This window comes from Zingiber officinale, chromosome 1B (assembly GCF_018446385.1).
Source record: "Zingiber officinale cultivar Zhangliang chromosome 1B, Zo_v1.1, whole genome shotgun sequence".
In the NCBI taxonomy this organism is placed as follows: domain Eukaryota; kingdom Viridiplantae; phylum Streptophyta; class Magnoliopsida; order Zingiberales; family Zingiberaceae; genus Zingiber; species Zingiber officinale.
The window spans coordinates 92,433,261-92,445,866 of NC_055986.1; the positions used below are offsets into that span (position 1 = coordinate 92,433,261).

General features: G+C 38.7%; 1 long non-coding RNA gene across 1 annotated transcript; it reads left to right on the forward strand.

Annotated features, from left to right (window-relative positions):
- Positions 1 to 462: 462 nt before the first annotated feature.
- On the forward strand, positions 463 to 12,332 carry LOC121978799. The gene is made up of 3 exons (XR_006111192.1): positions 463 to 620; positions 10,452 to 10,683; positions 12,302 to 12,332. It is a non-coding gene; the product is annotated as an uncharacterized LOC121978799 (long non-coding RNA).
- The last annotated feature ends 274 nt before the right edge of the window (positions 12,333 to 12,606 follow it).

Here is a 12,606-nt window from a genome sequence, read left to right on the forward strand (position 1 = left end):
ATTTGGGAGGTAATATAAGCACTACAAGAAAAATAGTCTATTAGGACATTTTCTTTATAACACTTATTATAAAATGTCATTATAAACTCTTTATAGAGACATTTATTAAAATTAATTAATTTTAAAAATACAATATTTGATTAGATCTTTTATCATGACACATTTTATAAATGTCACCATAAATAGTAAATAAATTAATCTAAAGGATTAGAAATAACACTACATCACGTGTTTAACCTAGAGTCTTTGGGCCCAAAGAGAGGTGTCCCTTCTCCGTCTCCGCCGCCCTGCGCGTCTCCGCCGCTGCGCCCTGTGCGTCTCCGCCGCAGCTCCCTCGTGTCTCCTTCGTTGCCGCACCCAGTCTACGCCACTGCGCCCCGTCTCTATAGCCGCTTCGCTCCGTATCATCTGTCGCTTCCCTCTCCGCAGCGAAATTGGAGGCAGTGATCGTCGGCTGCAGTTCTTTCTTCTTTTCCTACAAGAATAGAGGAGATAAAGAAGGGTGACTACTGTGTATACAAAGATGAGTTTTTTCGCACGCCGCAGTTCTCCCATTTTTCACAAGCCACAGTTCTCCTCTTTTCAGTACTGCATCGAAGTCACCATTCATCTTCTTTTAGGTTTCTCCCTCTTTTTCTAACAGTTAGAATACTTGTTGCTTCATGAATCCTTGCATCAGTTAATGCCTTAGTCTAACTAATCCCTATGTAGCTTGAAGACCTAACAATAGAATATGATTCTATTATTATGCATGTTATTAAAACCTTTTTACATCATCTATTACTTAGAATCCTTGCTTCATGAATCCTTGCTTCACTAAATGAATCCTTACTTCATGAATCATTGCTTCAGTAAATGAATCTTGCCTGTTAAGAAATGTAATATATTTTCTAAAATTTATAGTTCTAAATGTTAGTTAAAGCCCTAGAGCCAATCATTTGATGGTTATATTATGGACTTGTTGTATCATATTCTTATATATATAAAGGCATTAGTTTTTAGTTATTATACTTATTTGTATTGGTGCCAAATAAACTAAGTATAATAGCGTCCTTGAGTAGAACGTTCTCACCTATATCAATCGGTTAGTTGAACCGATAGTGAGATGATATAGGGAATGCTACTCTTAATCATTCCTAGTCAAGTATTAACATTCAGGGACAATGTTAATGCAATAAGACTAGCATGTAGGTCAACTCGATGACTTGATCTCACAAGTCATGGATATAGAGATATCAAGTTGACACATGGGTATGCATTGGAGAATGTATACTGAATGACCTGCCATGAGAAAGTATCATGGATCGTTATATGAGTGTCATATACTTTCTCATGTGGCTATTAGTATGACTACTAGTCCTTAGACCTGAAGTCACCATGGTTCCCTACATAAGGAGTTATGTACTTTGGTTTCGTCAAACGTCACCCGTAATTGGGTGGACTATAAAGGCGATTATTGGGTATGTTACGAATTATGCAGAGGGATGTGAGTGATGTAGATGGGATCTATCCCTCCTATATGATGGGAGAGACATCGATATTCTTGATAGAGTGAGACCACGAAGTGCATGGCCATGCCCAAATGAGTCAATATGAGATATTGAGCTCATTTGATTTAGTGAATCTACTTGGAGTTTAAGATTTAGTTTGATCAGAGGATGACACGGTCTATGCCTCACATTGATCAACTAGATGTATAGGATAGAAGGACACTTTTCATATATTGTGAGGAGTCACAATTAGTAGTCACAAGGTGATGTTGGATCTCAATATTCTTGTAACATTGTGTAGGAATGATGTGTTGCTAGATACCGCTCATTACTTATGCTCCTAAATGGGTTTAGAGGCATTGCCAACGTTACAAGAACCTATAGGGTCACACACTAAGGACAATTAGATGGAGATTAGGTTCATATGATGGACCAAGAGGATTAGATTCATTTGATGAATCAAATTGGATTAAGAGTAATCCTAATTGGGCTAATTGAGTTGGACTCAAGTTGATTCATGTGTTCAATGAGTCTAATTTAGATTATGACTCATTGAATCAATTTAATTAAATGAATTAGATTCATTATATTAAATTAGCTTGAATTAAATGGTTAGATTAGATCAACCATGAGAGAGATTAAGTCAAGTTTGACTTGACTTGGGAAGAAGATGAAGAGTCAAGTTTGACTTGACTTTATGTCACCTCATTGGTGAGTTGGCATTGAGTGGGCCAATGATGATGCTCCACATCATCATGGTTGCTTAAGTGGGATGCCACCTCATGGGAGTTACCAAGAGTTGTGACTCTTGGCATTCCATGGGAGTTACACATGCTCTTAATGTGGCCGGGCACATGAATGGGAGGAATAAGTTTCATTTTGGGAATTATTCTCATTCATTCCATCATCTTCTTCCTTGCTCCATTTTCTTCTCTCCCTCTCCTCATCTTGCCGAACCTAACTAAGGTGCTAGCACACTTTAGTTTGGTGATCTCCTTCTTGTGTTCGTGTGGATACTTCTAGAGGGTTGTCTACTTTGACAACCTTGAGATCCGGCACCATTGGACTAGCGGGATTCGCGTAGGGCGCGCATCAAGGGTATATTCTTTGTTTCCCTTTGTAGATCTACTGTAGATCAAGGTTTAGAAACTCGTACTCATATTTTATTTTATTTTTCTTTGCACGGATCCGGTGGCTGGGGCTTTCGGGGTTTCCGTGACGCGGAAATGCGGTTTTCGCGGCACGAAAAACCCAACAGTGGTATCAGAGCCACGTGCAAAGACTTGTACGAGTTTATTTTTGATTTCTATGAAAAATATAGCTTCTGTGATTTTCTATAAATTTAGCTTTTTTTTATAGTTTTTATGGGTAATTTTCTCATAGAAGCGAAGCACAAGTGTTTCGGCACTTGTAGGCTTGCGCTACCGGGAAGATTTTTCCAAAACGGTTTGGTTCTGCCCCAAATCCTTTTGGGACAGCAGGCTAAGGCATTGTAGGATCGCTAAGGAACCCTCGCAATGGTTAGATCGCGGGTAGGGGCGCTGCCCCTGGCCCCGCAAGGGGATTCGTTCCGCGATTGCGCCCGAAAATCGCTAAACGGGACCGCCGGGAATTTTTACTCTTAAAAATTGTAAAAATTGGTATTAAAATTGCAAAAAATTATATAAAATACATAATTTAGAATTATGTATAATTTGTGATAGTCATGGCCCAAAAGACCCAATTGGATTGGAATAATTATGTTGTAATTCAAAATACGGTCTGCGTGCCGTGATGTGATGTGCGTGTTGTATTTTATTTTTTTTTCGCGACCTGCGCGTCGTGCCTTTCTCTTTTATTCTTGTTGTAAATTAGTTTAGACTCGAATGTAACTTGAGTTTCAAAATTGTAATGTACAAAATTGGAGCTGTGGAAGGTCCACACGAGACGGAGTTACGAGGAGGGCGTGAGCAACACAAGGTGGTCAAAGGGAGAAGCTTGAGAAGTTGTTGACCTTAGGTTGACCATCCGATCTTCTCATTGTCTTGAGAAGATTGTAGTAGGGTCATGACTAAATCACAAATTAATTTAATTAATTGCTTGTGTATATGTGATGCATGATTAAGTAATTAATTAGTGCCTAACGATTAGATTAGATCTAAGTCGTGCACATGATGCACCCCACGATTAGATTAGATCTATATCGAGTATATGATACGCATCATAGTTTAGATTAGATCTAAATCAACGTCAACTCTAATGCCTACCGTGCCGTGATACCTATCACTACCTCGATCACATGTGTTGTTGAATCTGCCAAAGAAGAGCAACACATATTATCTTGGTAGGGTACGGAGGGACAATCTTGGTCCCGCTTATCAACGCATGGGCGAATACAAACTCAATTAGATTGAGTATTCCTAGTTAACTCGGTTAGATCGAGTACAACTATAGGCATTCTTCCAATGGTTGGAAAGATAGGACATAAATCACATTTATATTAATTCTTGGGCGTATTATCCAAAGCTAACTCAAGTTTTAATATAACTGCGGATAATGATCCTATAAACAAGAGTTGCATAGAGATGTAATTGGTAAATCATTACCTACCGATCATACTAAATCTTCGGCGTATTAGCCAAAGCTAACTCAAGGGTTAGTATGATGTGGATCTTGTCCCACATGAATTATAGAATTCAGTGGGAGCATCATTTAGTTAAAGGCTTAATTAAATGATTTCAAAGAATATGATATTTATTTTCTGCATTTTTCTGTTGTAGATAACCATGACGTCGAATACGAACACTTTCTCCCTGTGATCTGTTCTTGAGAAGGACAAGCTCAATGGAGCAAATTCCCTGGACTGGTACAGGAATTTGAGAATAGTTCTCACCCAGGAACGTAAACTGTACGTTCTGGAGCAGCCCATTCCGGAGGCTCCTCCTACCAATGCCCCGCGAGCTGACAAAGAGCTTATAAGAAGCATCAAGATGACGCATTAGATGTGTCCTGTCTAATGCTCGCGACCATGAACTCTGAGCTTCAGAAGCAACACGAGTTGATGGACGCTTACGATATGGTTGAACATCTTCGTCAACTGTATCAAGGACAAGCGCGACATGAGAGATTTGAGATCTCAAGGGCACTATTTCAGTGCAAGATGTCAGATGGGGCACCCGTAGGCCCATATGTACTCAAAATGATTGGGTACATAGAAAACCTACAGAGGCTGGGATTCCCGCTTGGCCAAGAGCTGGCCATTGATTTGATCTTGCAATCCTTGCTGGATAGCTATAGTCAGTTCGTTCTAAACTACAATATGAACGAAATTGACAAGCCACTGCCCGAGCTGCTTAGCATGTTGAGAACTGCTGAGATAAACTTTAAGAAGGCAAAGCCCCACTCTGTTCTGATGGTTCAGAAACACAAGGGCAAGGGCAAGCCCAAAGGCAAGGGAAAGTCCCAAGCCAAGAGCAAAGGCAAGGCACTGAAGCCTAAAGGAGGAGTCGCCAAGGATGCTACCTGCTTCCACTACGGTCAGACCGGGCACTGGAAGAGAAACTGCAAGGTGTACCTGGAAGATCTTAAAAAGAAGCGAAGTGAGACTTCCACTTCAGGTATATATGTTATAGAAGTCAATCTATCTATTTCTTCATCATGGGTATTAGATACCGGATGTGCATCTCACATTTGTACTAATGTGCAGGCGCTGAGAAATAGCAGGGCATTGGCGAAGGGCGAGGTGGACCTACGCGTAGGCAATGGAGCACGGGTTGCTGTTGTTGCTGTAGGGACTTATCATCTATCTCTGCCCTCTAGGCTTGTATTAGAATTAGATGAATGTTGTTATGTGTCTGCATTAACTAAGAACATAATTTCAGTTTCTTGTTTGGACAAGAAAGGTTTCTCTTTTATTATAAAGGACAAATGTTGTTCTGTGTATTTAAAAGATATGTTCTATTGTAGTGCACCTCTTATGAACATACTCTACATTCTAGATCTTGAAAGGCCTATCTATAACATAAATACCAAGAGGTTCAAGTCAAATGACCTGAACCAAACCTATCTCTGGCACTGTCGCTTAGGTCATATAAATGACAAGCGATTATCCCAGCTCCATAAGGATGGTTTGCTGGACTCATTTGATTTTGAATCTTATGAGACATACGAGTCATGCCTACTAGGCAAGATGACCAAGACTCCCTTTAGTGGGCACAGCGAAAGAGCGACTGATTTGTTAGGACTCATACATAGTGATGTATGTGGCCCTTTCAATGTCGCTGCTAGAGGCGGTTATAGGTACTCCATCACATTTACTGATGACTTCAGTAGATATGGTTATGTGTACTTGATAACACACATAAGTCAGAATCCTTTGAAAAGTTCAAAGAATTCAAGAATGAAGTACAGAACCAGCTTGGCAAGAGTATTAAGGTACTTCGATCAAATTGAGGTGGAGAATACCTTAGCCATGAGTTTCGTGACTACCTAGATGAGTGTGAGATTCTATCCCAACTCACTCCTCCTGGAACACCACAGTGGAATGGTGTATCCGAAAGGAGGAATCGTACCCTATTAGATATGGTACGATCTATGATGAGTCACACAGATCTTCCGACATACCTTTGGGGCTATGCTCTAGACACGGCAGCTTTTATACTCAACTGAGTTTCATCCAAGGCCGTGATAAAGACACCATATTGGATATGGACTGGGAGAGATGCCCAGGTGTCTTTCATGAGGATCTGGGGTTGTGAGGCTTACGTTCGACGTCAAGTCTCAGACAAGTTAGGACTCAAATCTGACAAGTGCTACTTTATTGGATATCCCAAGGAAACTAAGGGATATTACTTCTACATTCCCAGTCAACACAAGGTAGTTGTGGCAAAGATTGGGGTCTTTCTAGAAAGGGACTTTGTTTCTAGAAAGACTAGTGGGAGCACGTTCGATCTTGAAGAAGTTCAAGATGTGAACAATAGCACTGAAGCCTCGATGGAAGTTGAACTGGAACCACAAAGTGTTGTGGATGATGTTGTTCCACAAAGAGTTGAGGAACAACAACCAGTTCAAGTAGACATACCTTTTTGCAGGTTTGATAGGGTACGTCGTCAGCTTGAGAGATACTCATTTCTCTTGTCTGACCATGATGACGTTGTGCTCATAGAGGATGAGCCTACCACCTATCAGGAAGCTGTGATGAGACCAGATTCCGAGAAATGGCTAGAGGCCATGAGATCCGAGATGGAATCCATGTACACCAACCAAGTTTGGACTTTCGTTGATCCACCTGAAGGGGTAAAACTCATTGGGTGTAAGTGGGTCTTTAAGAGAAAGACTAACATGGATGGACTTATCTATAACGGTCGCTTGGTAGCTAAAGGTTTCAAGCGGATTTATGGTATTGACTATGATGAAACCTTTTCTCCAGTAGCGATGTTTAAGTCCATTCGAATCATGCTTGCTATTGCAGATTACCATGACTATGAGATATGGAAAATGGATGTCAAAACTGCATTTCTAAATGGAAACCTACTCGAGGATGTGTACATGACACAACCTGAGGGTTTTGTAGATCCACAGCATACTAGCAGAGTATGCAAGCTGCATAGGTCCATTTATGGACTAAAGCAAGCTTCTCGGAGCTGGAATCTTTGATTCGATGATGCAATCAAACAGTTTGGTTTCATCAAGAATGAATATGAGCCTTGTGTCTACAAGAAGGTTGTAGGGGATATAGTTGTCTTCCTCATATTGTATGTGGATGACATACTACTCATTGGGAAGGACATCCCTAAGCTTCAGTCTGTCAAGACCTAGCTAGGGAGTTGCTTCTCAATGAAGGACTTAGGTGAGGCATCCCGCATTCTAGGGATACAGATCTATAGAGATAGATCTAAGAGATTGCTTGGCATAAGTCAGAGTACATATATTGACAAGGTACTCCTTCGGTTTGCCATGCAGAACTCCAAGAAGGGATTTCTGCCGATGTCACATGGCGTGAGTCTTTCGAAGACTCAAGGTCCCTCTTCTAGAGAGGAGAGAGACCGCATGGATCAGATCCCTTATGCCTCAGCCATAGGATCTATCATGTACGTCATGCTATGTACTCAACCTGATGTCTCGTATGCTTTGAGCATGACGAGCAGATACCAGTCAGATCCAGGTGAAAGTCACTGGATAGTGGTCAAGAATATTCTTAAGTACTTAAGAAGGACTAAAGAATATTTCTTGATATATGGAGGCAATGATGAGCTAGCTGTAAAGGGTTACAGTGATGCCAGCTTCCAGACCGATCAGGATGATTATTGATCGCAGTCAGGGTTCATATTTTTCATTAATGGTGGTGCTGTGAGCTGGAAGAGTTCGAAGCAGGACACAGTAGCTGATTCTACGACAGAGGCCGAGTACATTGCTGCATCAGAGGCAGCAAAGGAGGTAGTTTAGATCCGCAAGTTCATCATTGAACTTGGGGTGGTTCCCAATATCGCTGACCCTATTGAGCTCTATTGTGACAACAATGGAGCTATAGCACAGGCGAAGGAACCTCGCTCACATCAGTGGACCAAACACATACTACGGCGTTTCCATCTCATTCGAGAGATTATCGAGAGAGGAGATGTGAAGATATTACCTTAGGGCTAACAGGGAGGCCAGGCTTTACAGAAGCATGATGGTCACACTAGGTCATTGGGACTTAGAGCCTACACTGATTGGCACTAGTGCTAGTGAGAGATTGTTAGTTAGAGCCCTAGAGCCAATCATTTGATGATTGTATTATGGACTTGTTGTATCATATTCTTATATATATAAAGGCATTAGTTTTTGGTTATTATACTTATTTGTATTGGTGCCAAATAAACTAAGTATAATAGCGTCCTTGAGTAGAACGTTCTCACCTATATCAATCGGTTAGTTGAACCGATAGTGAGATGATATAGGGAACACTACTCTTAATCATTCCTAGTCAAGTATTAACATTCAGGGACAATGTTAATGCAATAAGACTAGCATGTAGGTCAACTCGATGACTTGATCTCACAAGTCATGGATATAGAGATATTAAGTTGACACATGGGTATGCATTGGAGAATGTATACTGAATGACCTGCCATGAGAAAGTATCATGGATCGTTATATGAGTGTCATATACTTTCTCATGTGGCTATTAGTATGACTACTAGTCCTTAGACCTGAAGTCACCATGGTTCCCTACATAAGGTGTTATGTACTTTGGTTTCGTCAAACGTCACCCGTAACTGGGTGGACTATAAAGGCGATTACTGGGTATGTAATAAATTATGCAGAGGGATGTGAGTGATGTAGATGGGATCTATCCCTCCTATATGACGGGAGAGACATCGATATTCTTGATAAAATGAGACCACGAAGTGCATGGCCATGCCCAAATGAGTCAATATGAGATATTGAGCTCATTTGATTTAGTGAGTCTACTTGGAGTTCAAGATTTAGTTTGATCAGAGGATGACACTGTCTATACCTCACATTGATCAATCTAGATGTCTAGGATAGAAGGACACTTGTCATATATTGTGAGGAGTCACAATTAGTAGTCACAAGGTGATGTTGGATCTCAACATTCTTGTAACATTGGGTAGTAATGATGTGTTGCTAGATACCGCTCATTACTTATGCTCCTAAATGGGTTTAGAGGCATTGCCAACGTTACAAGAACCTATAGGGTCACACATTAAGGACAATTAGATGGAGATTAGGTTCATATGATGGACCAAGAGGATTAGATTCATTTGATGAATCAAATTGGATTAAGAGTAATCCTAATTGGGCTAATTGAGTTGGACTCAAGTTGATTCATGTGTTCAATGAGTCTAATTTAGATTATGACTCATTGAATCAATTTAATTAAATGAATTAGATTCATTATATTAAATTAGCTTGAATTAAATGGTTAGATTAGATCAACCATGAGAGAGATTAAGTCAAGTTTGACTTGACTTGGGAAGAAGATGAAGAGTCAAGTTTGACTTGACTTTATGTCACCTCATTGGTGAGTTGGCATTGAGTGGGCCAATGATGATGCTCCACATCATCATGGTTGCTTAAGTGGGATGCCACCTCATGGAAGTTACAAAGAGTTGTGACTCTTGGCATTCCATGGGAGTTACACATGCTCTTAATGTGGCCGGGCACATGAATGGGAGGAATAAGTTTCATTTTGGGAATTATTCTCATTCATTCCATCATCTTCTTCCTTGCTCCATTTTCTTCTCTCCCTCTCCTCATCTTGCCGAACCTAACTAAGGTGCTAGCACACTTTAGTTTGGTGATCTCCTTCTTGTGTTCGTGTGGATACTTCTAGAGGGTTGTCTACTTTGACAACCTTGAGATCCGGCACCATTGGACTAGCGGGATTCGCGTAGGGCGCGCATCAAGGGTATATTCTTTGTTTCCCTTTGTAGATCTACTGTAGATCAAGGTTTAGAAACTCGTACTCGTATTTTATTTTATTTTTCTTTGCACGGATCCGATGGCTGGGGCTTTCGGGGTTTCCGCGATGCAAAAATGTGATTTTCGCGGCCCGAAAAACCCAACACTAAATGCAACTTTTGGTTAAAGTTTTGAACTTTGGATGTCTCTATAACAAGGAGTAGATCTTCCTTCATGGCGATTGATATCTGTGTTAAGTTAGAAAGGTGTTTTTTCCTTCTTGTATCCAATTTTGCAAAATTTGTAGTCTCGATTCTTAATTTAGTGGTAATTTGTATTCATTAATCTAACACCTTTGTGAAATAATCCTGTGTTTCTTTTCTTAGCTTAATTTTCTTACTTTGTCTATGTTGACCTTGTTAATCTTGTTTCCAATAGATTAAGGTTGTAATTTCATTGACATTATTTCTCTTGGTTCTCATATGAATGATTTCTTCTATACATGGTCATCCTATTTACAAATAATTACAATAGAAACAAATATCTTGACTCATATAGTGGAGACCTTTTTTGTAGATCCTTTCACCAGTGATGACATCTTCGTTAGAACAATGAATGAAAGAGTTCAATGAAGCATGAAGGCTTTCTAAGGAAATCAGTGTTATGCTTTCTGAAAGGGCTCTTTGCCTTCATCTGGGCTTGAGACCCAATGGCAATTGACTGCAATGAGGAGGAAGATAACAATTCTCCATACCAGACTAGAGAACTTGGAGTCGCTTCTTTCAAAGCTTCCTAGCTTATAGCCAATGTAAGTGTTTGCTGTTCCTTCCAGTGTTATATTATTCTAAAATGATACTATTTTTTTTTTCTTTATTCAAAACTTTGGTTCTCTTCCTCTCCTTCATTTCGTGTAGGTAATTTAGGAACTATGAAAACTCTTTCAAGAGATAACTTCAACCTAGGATGCAATTCTTTGGAAGGGACAAAGAGATAGTTTCTATGTAATGATCCATTGTATCTGGTCATTTACAAGTTTCTTCTCTGTATGTTGCTACATTACTTACAATCATTGTTTTGTTTAATTCCAATATAATTTGCTCGATAATATCTATCTTGTGCAGGTCAAAGGTTACATTTTTTTCCCTCACAAGGCATTGTTAAAGGATCTTGGAAACTAGATTGCTTTACTTTATTCATTATGAACTCAGTTTTATCCATTAATTGCTTTTAGGTATATTACCTATTTTTTGTGCATCCTAATTGCCTTCTTAATCCAGAAAGGATAAGGAGCAAGGAAAAATCAAAGGTAGTAATATTTTCTTATTTAGAATATATTTTGATTCAAATCATATATAGATTTTTATTTTGTGCATCATGTGTATATCAATATATTAGGAAGGGAGCAAAAAAAAAAATAAAGTTGCTAGAAAACACAAGATAATACATCATATCACTGAAAGGACATCTTTTGCACAAGTGCAACACAAATTAGTAATTCTTTTTATTCATCTTATAATTCTATACAAGGTTTAGTATCCCCAAACTTTGTAAATGGTAGAGTATGTCTTTTGCACATTAACCACAAGAAAATTTCTAGCTTTCTTTCTAAATGTCTATTGCATGGTAGAGTAATATGTTTGCACATTTTTTGGTAGAGTTGCACAAATTTTAGTATCACCAAGTACATGTTTATCACCTTTTGCTTATTAGTTTTATTGTAGTCATTGAAGGTGAAAAGCATCCTCATTAGATTGGGATGAACTTGGATATTTGTAAAAAGAAAAGGGTCATCCTTCATTTGATTTATAGGGAGAAGTTCCTAGTTATGCCATATGCGATCATGTGCCAAATATGTAAGTTTACATACCTTTAAGCTATTAAAATTTATAGTTATGGTTCATAGATATAGTCTGCACTTGATTAGAGTAGATCAAATTTAGGGTTAGAGTTGTTCTCTTTCAAGTTTTCTAGAGGCTACATGTTTGATGTGCTGGAGTAGCCTCTCCTTCCCTTTTCTATAGCTTTACCTCCTTCCTTTAATCATGTTCTCTATTCTTCTAGGCATTAACGTCCGATATATCAGCTGCTTCATAAACTAATTGTGGTAGATTTCCATTTTTATGTGAAGAAACACATCTTCAGTCCTCTCTTATTCTTAAGGAGCTATGAACATTGGTTCGAACCTGGAAACCATAATGTTCCTTGAACCAGTGGCTACTGCTTGTTCTTCAAGCATCAGAAAACATGTTTCTATTGATTAGCTTTTTGTCTTCATTGTTTTATTTCACTAGAGGAATTTTTTTATAGTCGATCGGCAAATTGCCAGAAAACATGCTTATGATATTTAATCTTTATCATTATTTCTATTAACTTTTTATCTTCATTGTTTTATTTCACTAATACAAATTTATTCATTGTATTTGTAGGTGATAGGTACTTGGATTTTTGTGAAGCAATATGACAGTTGAAGATGGTCTGCCTAGTTAGTTTTTATTTTATAAGGCCGTTCTAAAACTTAATATTTTGAGTGTAGTGTGTTGTTAGTTTTGGATGTAAAGAACTTGTCGTTAGTTTGCGTTTGTAACTTTGACTCAAATATTTGTTGATGAATTTAGATTATATATTTGCACTTTAAATTATATTTTATAATTTTTTTCTATTCTAAATGGTGGATGGATTGTGATGATGTGCAAATATTGAATTCATGTTATATATTCTATATAAATATTAA